The following is a 12,358-nucleotide window of genomic DNA, read 5'->3' as shown; positions in this document are numbered from 1 at the left end:
TGTTTTGCCCATTCTGCAGCAAATTCCCAATAAGTTTGATGTGTCACATGACCTTCTTCCCATTGAAAAAACAAAAGTTGGATTCAAAATGGCTGACTTCAAAATGGCCGCCATGGTCACCACCCATCTTGAAAAGTTTCCCCCCTCACAAATACTAATGTGCCACAAACAGGAAGTTAATATCACCAACCATTCCCATTTTATTAAGGTGTATTCAAATAAATGGCCCACCCTGTACTTTATAGTTTATAACATAAAACATTCCTTGTTATAAAGGGCCCCTTGTTGTAAGACATAGGTAGGTAGACAGAGAGGTATCCATTTTTTTTCTCTCTGTAGTAAATTATATAAAAATTGTGTGAGGGGCTGTATCCAAGCAGCAAAACAAGGTTATGGCACATGATTCCTTAAAGGGGTACTCCACCCCTAGACATCTTATCCCATATCCAAAGGATAGGGGATAGGATGTCTGATCGCGGTGGTCCCGCCGTTGGGGACCCCCGCATTCTACCATGCGGCACCCACCTATAACGGCTTCCGGAACCGCTGGAGGCCTTCAGGCTAATAACATCCCGACCACGGGGACGTAAGATCGTGACGTCACAACTTCGCCCCCATGTGACATCTCACCCCGCCCCCTCAATGCAAGTCTTTGGGAGGGTGCGTGACAGCTTTCACGCCCCCTCCCATAGATTTGCATTGAGGGGGCAGGTGTGACGTCACACGGGGGCGGAGTCGTGACGTCACAGTCTTATGTCCCTGTGGTTGGGATGGTATTAGCCTGAGGGCCTCCAGTGGTTCCGGAAGCCGTTACAGGTGGGTACCGTGGCGGGACCCCCGCGATCCGACATCTTATCCCCTATCCTTTGGATAGGGGATAAGATGTCGAGGGGTGGAGTACCCCTTTGACCCCCTTTGGTGGAGAAGGTGATCATGGACATCTGTGCTAAATTTCACATTTTTCCAACCAGCATTGTCAAAGAAAACTATGTTTGCAGAATATTGTGCAATCCAATATGAGAATCCAAATCTTGTGATAACGTGCGGTACAGAAATTGATCGTGAACATGTGTGCTAATTTTCACACTTTTCTGACCAGTCATTTTAGAGAAAGCTATGTTTGTAGAACATTGCACATTTCAATATGGCTGCCAAAGCAGGTCATCATTTGTGGTACAGAAAGCGATCACAAATATTTTTGCTATGCTTCACATTATTCCAACCAGCATTTGCGGAGAAAAAAATTATGCCGAATATTGTGCAATCCAATAGGGCAGCCAAACATGATTAATTGTGGTACAGAACGTGATCTCATACATGTGTGGTAATTTTAACATTGTTCAGACCAACAGTTTTGGAAGAAACAATGTATGGAGAATATTGTGACATCCAATATGGCTGCCAAACTAGGTCATCATTTGTGGTACAGAATGTTATCACAAACATGTGTGCTAATTTTCACATTGTTCTGACCAGCAATTTTAGAGAAATCCATGTATGCAGGATATTGCGCAATCCAATATGGCCGTCAAATCTGGTGATCAATTGTGGTACAGAAAGTAATCACAAACATGTGTGCAAATTTTTGCACTGTTGTTACCAGTTATTTGGGAGAAAACTATATTTGCGGAGTATTGTGCAATCCAATATGGCGGCAAAACAATGTGATCAAATGTGAGAAGGTGATCGTGGACATTAGGGATGAGTGAATCAAATCTGCCAAATCCAAATTTGTTACAAATTTCACGAAAAATTCGATACACAATAAATGTAAATATTTCCTCAATTCGATTGCGCAAATCGCTTAATTAAACTCCATTTAGTGCAGTCCAGGCTCCAGGGCATCTAAAATGGCGGATCCACATGTGAGGACATGCGGCAAGGAATCCCGGGAAGGCGGGAACAAGGGTGGGCGAGATGACCCTGAATCACAAGCAGCATGCAGCCTATCAGTAGCCAGCCACCCCTGTGATGTCACAGCCCTATATAATCGTCAGCCATCTTGCGGCCAGTCACATCAGCATTCTATTAAAGAGAAAGAGGGACAGATAGCAGTGTGTGTTGCACAGAAAAGCATTTTTACAGCAGTGATTCACCCCCCAGTCACATCAGTGTTATATTGCAGAGAGTGACAGAGAGCAGTGTCTTGCACAGAAAAGTGTTGTAGACAAATACTGTTTTAAGCATACTGGAGCGCATTGTCGTCCCTTCATAAGTGCATACCACATACGGACATCTAGGTGGTGTACTATTTTGTTCCTGTTAAAGTCTTAAGGGCCTAGATACTGTGAAAGGCCAGCCAAAAGTACACACCTGCTGTTGTTGTAGACAAATACTGTTTTTAGTCTAGTGAAGCGTATTGTACTCCCCTCATAAATGCACTAAGTATGTCAGGCAGAAAAGTGCCAGAACGTGCACAGAGGAGTAGCAGAGGCCTAAATTCATCAGGCAGAGGTCACAGCAGATTAGGGGTGAGTTGCAGCAGGAGTTGCAGCGAAAGGCCTGAGCTCCCGGTATCAGCTAACGGTCGTGTCTCGACCAGCAACTCATCTGCCGTCATTGATTGGTTAACACGGCCATCCATTTCATCACAAGTAACATCTGACACCCCCAGTCAACAGTCGGTTGGTTCCTCAGAAACAACCCTCAGTTGGCAGGGCTCGGGAGCAGTCCCTCTCCTCCCATTGCCTCTGTCCTATGCTGTTCCCTCCCCTACAGAAGTATCTTATGCTTTGAATTCAGCTCTACAATTTAGTGAGGACGATCTAATAGAGGACGGTCAGCAGCTACTGCCCAGCCAACAAGTGGAGGAGAGATCCGCTGCTTCCTCCACTAGGTGGGCAAGTAGTGATGAGGAGAGTGGCGTGGAAGATGGTGTTGCGAGCGTTCAGGCTCCTGAAGCAGACTGTTGAGGAACCTGAGGAGGACATCAGTGACGTGCAGACACAACTCGATGATGATGAAGCCGACCGCACTTGGGAGCCGGGTCCATAAGGGGCTTCATCATCATCAGGAGAAGAGGGTTGCAGGTTGCCCTGAAGCAGCAGCTGAGACAGCAAGGTGGTAGCATGGTTGGCAGTCAGCATGGTGACAGAAGTGGAAAGTCTGGAGCCAAACGTGCCAGAGTAGACCACCTGCTTTGTGGCAGCCTACCTTCCTGGGAACAGGGATTCCTGGAGTCGGCAGAAGTAGCATTCAATCAGAGTGGACTGTTGGTGGGAAAATCAGCTACTCGGTGTTGTGGCAGTTTTTCATCAAGCATCCGGAGTATGTTAACCTGGCTGCATGCAAGATGCGTCGCAGAAGGTGAAGCGTGGCCAGGGTCCCAATGTTGGCACCACGGCCCTGTGTTAACATATGCAGTGTCAACATAAAGTGGCCTGGGAGAACCGTGGCTCCGATGTGGTGGTCCAGCCTGCTGCATCACTCAGTGGCACGCCGCTCCCTGTTTCAGCCATCCAAGGCTCCACCATCTCAGCCGAATGGAGCTGTGTGTCATATCCATCTTCTGTCGCTCCAGATGCTCCTGCTCCTCATACTTCGAGTCAGTCATTCCGCCAGCAATCCTTCAGCAAAGCTAAGTCCAAGACACAACAGTATGCGCCCACTCATCAAACGGCGCAGAATTTGAATGTGCTCCTGTCCGTTGCTGGTGCTGATGTCCCTCCCTTTTCAAGTGGTGGACCCTGCACCTTTCAGAGAACTGATGGCTTGTGCCAAGCCGAGGTAGAGAGTGCATAGCCGTAATTTATTTGCGAAGAAGGCAGTACCAGCCCTGCACAATTTTATGGAACAGAAGGTGGGACAGTTCTTGAGCCTGTCAGTTTGTATTAAAGTGCATGGTACCAGTGACGTTTGGAGCTGTAACTACTGTCCGGGACAATACATGTCTTTTACGGCCCAATGGGTGAATGTGGTTCCTGCACAGCCACAAAAGCAACTTGGACAAGTCACGCTGCTTCCTCCTCCACGCTTTAAGGCCGTTGATCCTGTGACAGTGTGCAACTCCACCTCCTCATCCTCCACCCTGTCCTCAACCTCCACTGCATGGACAGGTCTCAGTGCTCCTCCAGCATACCATGTGTGTAGGGCACGGAGGTGTCACACTGTTCTTCACATGGTTTGCCTTGGCAAACGGAGTCACACGGGGGGAACTGCTAAAAGTCATTCATAAAGAAATCGAATCATGGCTTACTCCACGAAAACTGGAAATGGGAACCATGGTGACCGACAATGGGAAGAACATCTTGTCTGCGCTGCCACAAGGAAGGCTGAGCCATGCACCCAGCATGGCACACATGTTCAATCTGGTTGTGAAGCAGTTTCTGAAATGTTCCCCCCATCTGCAAGACATCCTAACAATGGGAAGGAAACTTTGCATGCATTTCAGCCACTCGTACACCGTAAAGTACACCCTCCTTGAGCTGCAGCGTCAGAACGGTATCCCCCAACATAGTCTGATTTGCAACGTTTCCACACGTTGGAATTCCACCCTTCATATGTTGGACAGACTATATGAACAGAGAAAAGCCATCACCGATTTCTTCATGATCCAAGTGGATAGTGGGACTCCCCTGTGTAACTTCAATGTGAACCAGTGGCAGCTCATACGTGACACCTGCCGTTTGCTCAGGCCTTGAGGAAGCCACATTATTATTCAGTCACTAGGATTACAGGATGAACAATGTCATTCCACTGCTTCATCTTCTACAACACGTGTTGGAAACAATGGCTGGTCACACACTGAATCAAATTGGTCTGCATGGCTGTCGTCCCGGAAGAAAGCCTCTTATGAAGATAAAGCCCAAGAAAGCACGCAAACAGTTTACTGTAGGCAAACAGACTAAGGACATGGAGAAAACCAGAGTACCTGGAGGAAACCACACAAACACGGGGAGAACATGCAAGCACCTTGCAAATGTTGTACTTGATGGGATTTGAACCTAAGATCCCAGAGTTGCAAGGCAATAGTGCTATGCCAGCTTAATCTAAAGTAGATTTCGGGCATAACGTTGCCAAATTTTGGGGTAAGTTATAGCAAATCAGATAAGCTGTGGGAGGCACCATCCACTTTTTCCAGAAATGAAAAGGAAGAATAATTTTTTTTTTTTACTAAAATAAATAATTTTGACGGAATGCTTGGTCCAGCAAATTTGTTTAATTTAAAATCTGAATCAGCCATCTGAATTATAGCTGAACAAATCTTCCCATTTCAGGAGACTACTGCATTTCGAAAAGTACTTTTGCTTGAACTTTATCAGTATACCTGACTTTTACCTGTTGTGAAAGCACCGTTGACCATGCTTTACAAAACGAGGAGATTAGGTAAAAACCATTACATAGGCAATGTCACTTTCAAAAACTCAACTGATCACTAGAACAAGCTGGGAGAAGATCAGGAAGAGCATTCTCTCCCTGCTTTGTGTCACATGACTAAGATCAGTCTATTGGATTGTCTTAATTGCTGGCACAGAGAATCAGTGCACGGTCATTCTATGATTGGTCAGGGTCTGAACACTTAGACCCCAACCCGATCAAAACTGTCTTTATGACTTGTCAAAAGTTTTTTTTTAAAGTTACTGGTAAACGTCAAGTGATAGTCAAGCTTTGAGATGTCTTAAAAAAGAGGACATTATAGGAGTATTTACATCTACTAGGTGATCCTTAAGGGCCCATTCACACGGGCAGATCCACAGTGTATGTTACTCTGCGGATCCGCTGACGATGGACCCCTAGAGGGCGCCTCAGAAGTGCCTGCTTGGAGTGGCAATCCGCCGCTACAAGCAGATACACTGCGATGTGCGAATCGCCGCGTGCATGAGCAGTATATTCGCACACATCACGACTGCTCTTGGCCTAGCTTAGGGAGAAGGGAGAGAGGCCGCGATGTGTGTCAGTACACCATGCATGCGCGGGGCGACTCGTACATCGCAGCATGCACATCTGGAGGCAACACTGTGGGGTCCATGTCGGCAGATCAGCAGCTTAAAATACGCTGTGTATCCGCCCATGTGAACGAACCCTTAAGAGTTCATGGGAAAAAGAAGATAGTATATGTTGTATTAGTGTGTGCTGCCTGATACTGAGCCATGTAAGAAGTCTTCTTTCTAGCAAGAAATGAGTGAAACATGTCCAAGGTAGACTGAGCCAGGTCTCTGCTCCTGCATTTGTGTGAAGACCACTAAGTGTATAGCACACACTACCTTCCTGCCAGTAGATAGGCTTTTTAAACAAGGGTCTGTGTACTATAGAAAGAGAACACATGTACTATAGAAATAGTACACATAGCTACTATTGCTACTGGGTGATACGAACTTGCACAAGACTCCTATGTCCATAAGAACAATTATTTTTGCAAACAAGACGATAGAAAATTGGTCCAAAAGTAAAATACTATGGGAGGAAACAAATGCAGGCCCTCCGTACTGAGTGGTAAAGTAGGTACCATATTGGGTAACATTGAAGGGGTACTGTGCCCCTAGACATCTTATCCCCTGTTCAAAGGATAGGGGATAAGATGTCTGATCATTGGGGTCCTGCCTCTGGGGACCCCCACGATCTCCCTGCTGCACCCGGTGTTCGTTTAGAGCATCGTGTGCAGTGTCAGAGGCTCGTAAAATCACAGCCACACCATGCTCATTACGTCATGGCCATGCCCCCTCAATGCAAGTCTATGGGAGGGGGCATGACGGCTGTCGCACCCTCTCCCATAGACCTGCATTAAGGGGGCATGGCGGTGACTTCACGAGCGGGGCGTGGCCGTGACATCACGATCCTCTGCCCCACATCGCCAGTCATCCGGCACTGAGCAAAGTTTTCTCCGTGCATCAGGGGTGCCACAGCCTAGATCGTGGGGGTCGCCAGTGTCGAGACCCCCTCTATCAGACATCTAATTTCCTATCCTTTGGATAGGGGTTAAGATGTCTAGGGGCAGAGTACCCCTTTAAGGCTGGGTTCACATATATCCGGGTCCCGCTCAGTAAGCCTAGCCTAACACTCATCACAACTGATGCCACAACTATCGGAAAAAAGTGCCTCAGTTTGCATACATTTTTGGAATCTGATATTCATTATTGTGCAAATCGGAAAGGGAAACGCAGCAAGATGAGTTCCCCTGCCCTTCACCCATGCGATGTGTCTCAAGTTGAACATCGGATGAATGTGAACTGTCCCATTCAAATTATTGGGATCAGTTCTACATTAGTTTCCCTACTTTTTCTACTGCGCTGGAGGGAAACACCAATGGACGATGGACGTATGTGAAGGGGGCCTAATTTTTGCTATGGGCCTTTTTCCCTGTCTACCAATGCTCATGGTCAATCCATAAGGTTGTCTGAAGGTTTTATCTATGAAATTACAAGGATCTATCCTTTTAACAGTAATGTGGGGCCTTCTCAAATGATATAGTCTTCTCAATATACAAATAACTATGGCTAAAACATTATATTACTAAATATATTTATTATATATTTTAGAACCGTACACCTTACACATTGTGTAGCAGTACTGCACATGGTGTCCTCTACAGGTTTGCATGATATAGTCTTCCCAATATACAAATAACCCCCCATTATATATCACTGCCATGCCATAGTGAGTCTTACCACACTGACAAAGGCTAAACTAAGCCTGTATTTCTATTTTCTGACAACAGTTAGCTCTCGCAAAAATATGATTTACTTATGCACAGGCGGCCTATTAAGATAAATATGCTGTGTTACCACCTTAAAGCTAAGAATGTTGAATATTAGAAAATGAAGGTCGCAGGTCGATATTTTGGCAAAGCACGGCTAGCCTAGCCAATGATTTTTCATTATTAAGCCTATAAATCAGCGAGATGTTGATAGATGCTCGCAGTTGGGTACTATGTCAGCGTCAGGACAGGAAAAATGCTTAGCACATTCCGGTGATCAATGCTATAGGAATTTTATATGTGGGGAAAAAGGCCATCGAAGAAAGAAAACAACATACTTCAACAAAATAAATTATGGGCATTTACATGCATTTTTATTTTTTTGCACACTTGAATGGCACATGCAGGAGAGGGATGAATATCCATTCCAGCACCTTTAAAACACTCTGAATAGTTGATGCAAAGAGACTAATGGAATTTCAATGCAAATGCACCTGGATGTATAATCCTGATATACTGGCTGTGAAGAGGAAAAGAAAAAAGCTAAATATACCTATTGAATTATTAATAGTCTAAGAGAAAGGCCTCTAATTGGATCTAAATGGGTATCACCCAGGCTTCTGGGATAGAAAGAAAGATAAGTTAGGCGATTTGCAAATGTCTATTATGAAACAAAAAGTGATGGAGTAAAGCTTCTTATAGTATGCGGTGCTGGAGTTAAGAGGAATGCTCTGTAATTGCTGAACATGGTGAGGTATACATTAAGAAATATTATTCTATGGTGTAAAAGTACACTTAATTCCATTGGGACTTCAAATGAAAAATCACTGCGAAAAACATCATGCAACCTAGGATCACGCGCCGCTCCTTTGTTCTTGAATTATGCTGATAAGAGATTCTTTGCATTTCCTCCTTACAATCTAAATATTACCTTAAAATGGCGTTACCCAGCAAAAGAAACAACCTGTGCATTGTGCCAAAAAGTATAATAAAGCAACTTGTTAGGATAATGTTATTAGTCATACTGCACAGATCTTCCATTATCAGCTGAGATATCTCCATCACGTTGCACTCTCTAAAAAAAGCAAAACTCCCTCCTCCGCCATACCCTCCTGTCTGCTTGGGACAAGACCATTGATGTGAAAAATGGGACTCATATAACAGCTTATTAGATTTTAAGGCAGCAGGAAGCCATTCTGAGATAAGACAGCAGTGAGCCTGTTCTGATGGAAACTACTGTGACTGACAAAGGCTTCCTACTGCATTAAAATCTAATAAGCAGTAATACCAGCTCCCCTCTTCACATCACTAGTCTCATCCTGAGCAGACAGAAGGGAAGGGGGAGCAGGGTTGGAGAAGACTACTTTCAGAGAGAGTGATGTAATGCCACAGCTGCAAGCCAGACAGCTCAGTTGATATGGAAGGGTCCGTGCAGTATGGCTAATAATGTTACTTTACTAAGTTGCTTTATTATACATTTTGGAACCATACACATTGTGGAGCAGCACTGCACATGGCCGCCTCTACAAGTTTGCATAGTGGAAATATTATCTTCTAGAAGCAATGGCCCAATGGATGCTCTATTAGACTCTGTAGAGGTCAGAGGTTGTAGGGATATTTCAAAACTACAACTCCCAGCATGCCCAGTCTGCCATAATACTGCCATGAGGATAAGTATTTAGGATGATGTCAGACCGCTGTTGTATGTAATACAAAAGCCTCATGGTTCAACTAAACCAGTGGTTTTCAATCTGTGGACCTCCAGATGTTGCAAAACTACAACTCCCAGCATGACTGAACAGCTGTTTTCACTATCTACTTGATGTATCCACTCTAGGTAACTACTTGATGTATCCACTGTAGGTCCTCAACTGCGCAACGGTCCCTTCCTAAATAAGTGTACAGAGAAGGGTAGGATAGTCAGCTAGCTAGGTGAAAAACAATCAGGCATGTCAGTGCCAAAATCAGGACCAAAAATGTAGTCAGTTGCCAGTGTCAAAGGCTGTTCGAGCATGCTGGGAGTTGAAGCTTTGGAACAGCTGGAGGCACAATGGTTGGAAAATACTGGTTTAGACAGACAGGACATGAACAATAATAACATTGGCTTTAATAACGGTGCATTGAACTACATTGTATAAATTACACAGTAAAAATGTGGAACTTTCTTTAGCCACACAAAGGGATAACTTTCTGACCTTGAAGTGGTTTTAGAATCCGTGACATTTATAAGACTGTACTTTTCCAGCTCTACCTTCACAAACTGATTCCCTGGCCATGAAAACACTGAAATATGTAAAAACTGTGAAATGTTACGCTGCCTTCTAAATATTACAGGTTTATGCTCTATTTTAGGAGAACTTTGCTGAGTCTTCTGGGATTTGTACACAAGTCATAAAACCCCAGAGGAGAGAAGAAACAAATAGGAATATACAAAAAGAGAGCAACAACAGAGAATTATATGTAACCGCAAAATGGATTAAAACTGGTAAAGGACGGTTTTATACAAATGTAACAAGGCTGCATTTCAGGTTCCTAGCAACCATTGTGTGACTTTTCTCATTCATTTCTTCTAGAGTTGAAGTTAAGTAAATCATCTGCAGCTGAGAATGTAATAAAGCTAATAATATCATGGGGTCTTATAATTCTTTTTCTTTTTGCTTTAGTACTTTTGAAAAACTTTTTTTTATTATAAACTTTTGGACTTTAGGATGCCAGAATGGAGGGATGGTGTGCGGCATGACGTAGGCCTTGATCTTAGGAAAGAGAATAGTGTGCCTGGAGATAGAAATACAGATATGGAGGTTAGATCATAAAGATGTAACATTTAAATACTGCGGCTTCCAGAGGGAAGAGAAGGGGATAACTCCATAGTGTTTCTTCAAAAATGTCTAAAGGAAATTACACATTTTCCCCTTGTTTGGCCTTGAGTTCCATTTAAAAGGCCCCCAATCTATCTATCTATCTCATAAATCTACCTTTCTCATATCTACCTGTGGTAGTTATGGGGTGTAAGGTGTAAATGTCAGTTTGTGATGCCATGGCACCATTAACCTACACGATCCGAGGTTTAAATAGGTAATGAATAGTGTTGCTCGCGAATATTCGCAATTCGAATATTATTCGCGAATATCGCATATTCGCGAATTCGCGAATTTCACGAATATAGCGCTATATATTCGTAATTACGAATATTTTTTTTTTTTTTTTTTTTTTTCTTCACAGTACACATCACAGTGATCACCCCTCTCTGCTTCCAGCTTGTGTGGTGTAAAGAAGGCTGTAATACTACTGTGTGAGACTGGCATGCGAAAATTCGCATATGCGAAAAGTAGCATATGCTAATTTTCGCATATGCGAATTTTCGCGCGCGTTAATTTTGTATGGGCCAATATTCACTTATGTTAATTTTCGCATACACGAAGTTTTGCATATGCGAAAATAAAACGGGAGTATGCGAATATTCGCGAATATATGACGAATATTCGTCCATATATTCGCGAAAATTCGCGAATTCGAATATGGCCTATGCCGCTCAACACTAGTAATGAATACACTGAAGCAGGGTTACTTAACTTGACTGACTGACTGAAGTAGAGATCCTTCCCAAGAGCTTTGCTTACCGCCAGGCTATGATATTCAAATGTGCGTTGGGGCTTTTCCTGAGATTGAAGTGGCTGTGAACTGTTTGTAGCTGGAACACACTCTTCCTCACTCTGTCTCTTACTTAACCAGACTGCAACAGAACAGCTCCTCCCCCTACACTACATAAGGGCTTGGTTTGGCGGTCTCCCATTGGGGGTCAGGGTCACCTGGTCTCTCTGACACAATCTCTTAAGGGTACAGTGCATAAATTAAGACATAACATAAAAATATATCACAGTATATCAGGTCAGACAATAGAGCAGGGGGCCCAAAACATAGAGAGCATGGATGCCTGAGGAAATCTTTAGCACACAGGACAGCATATCTATCTATCTATCTATCTATCTATCTGTCTGTTTCATTATCTATCTATCTATCTGTCTGTCTGTCTCATTATCTATCTATCTATCTATCTATCTATCTATCTATCTATCTATCTATCTATTTACAGTATTTCCAATTCAATGAATCAAAAAGGCAGTTTATTCACCATCTGTGTACAATGCAACATTTCAATCCAACAATAGAACTTTTTTCAAGCTTATCTAGATATTGTTGTTCATAAGGCCAGGAGTCAGATCTTGGGAAGCTTAGCCACCACCTTGGAATTACAAGCCCTTATGGCAGTGTCAGTTTCTTATATTGTTTTGTATCTATCTATCCATCTATCACCTGTCATCAACCTACAGTCCAGTTTTACATATTAAAATATAGTTTTTACTTAGTTAATAACATATTTTAACTTCTGAATGAATATCTTTGAACCTGAGAAAAATGAATTGAAGTAAAGAGCTGAATACAGATTAAAATGAAGTGTTTCTAGTCAGTACTAGGAAAATAAGGACATTTCAAGGGACACAGCCATAAAGCCTGGAGCTGTCCCCGGAGATTAGAGACATTTGGCAAATATACACACTACTTATTAAAGAATATTTTATAGATAAGTCGCCTGAGACGTTTCTTACCAACATTGTAAGAACAAAAGCTTGAGCGCAGTATCATCACTATTCTCCTCTATCTGAAGGGCATATCATCTAAATAAAAACTCCCTTCCCGATTCTACGTTCTGGAGTTCATGGCCTA

The 12,358-nt window shown here is 43.4% G+C and overlaps 1 long non-coding RNA gene across 1 annotated transcript in view; it reads left to right on the top strand.

Moving 5' to 3' along the window:
- Nucleotides 1-10,250, top strand: part of LOC130357054 (uncharacterized) — a 115,703-nt gene extending 105,453 nt beyond the window's left edge. Inside the window, exons 2-3 of the long non-coding RNA XR_008889090.1 lie at nt 9,986-10,118; nt 10,207-10,250. This is a non-coding gene — a long non-coding RNA (uncharacterized LOC130357054). The remainder of the gene's footprint in view (nt 1-9,985; nt 10,119-10,206) is intronic.
- Nucleotides 10,251-12,358: the final 2,108 nt, after the last annotated feature.

This window comes from Hyla sarda, chromosome 2, assembly GCF_029499605.1.
Source record: "Hyla sarda isolate aHylSar1 chromosome 2, aHylSar1.hap1, whole genome shotgun sequence".
Lineage (NCBI taxonomy): Eukaryota > Metazoa > Chordata > Amphibia > Anura > Hylidae > Hyla > Hyla sarda.
The sequence above is the reverse complement of the archived record's forward strand: the minus strand, read 5'-3'. Positions and strand labels throughout refer to the sequence as shown.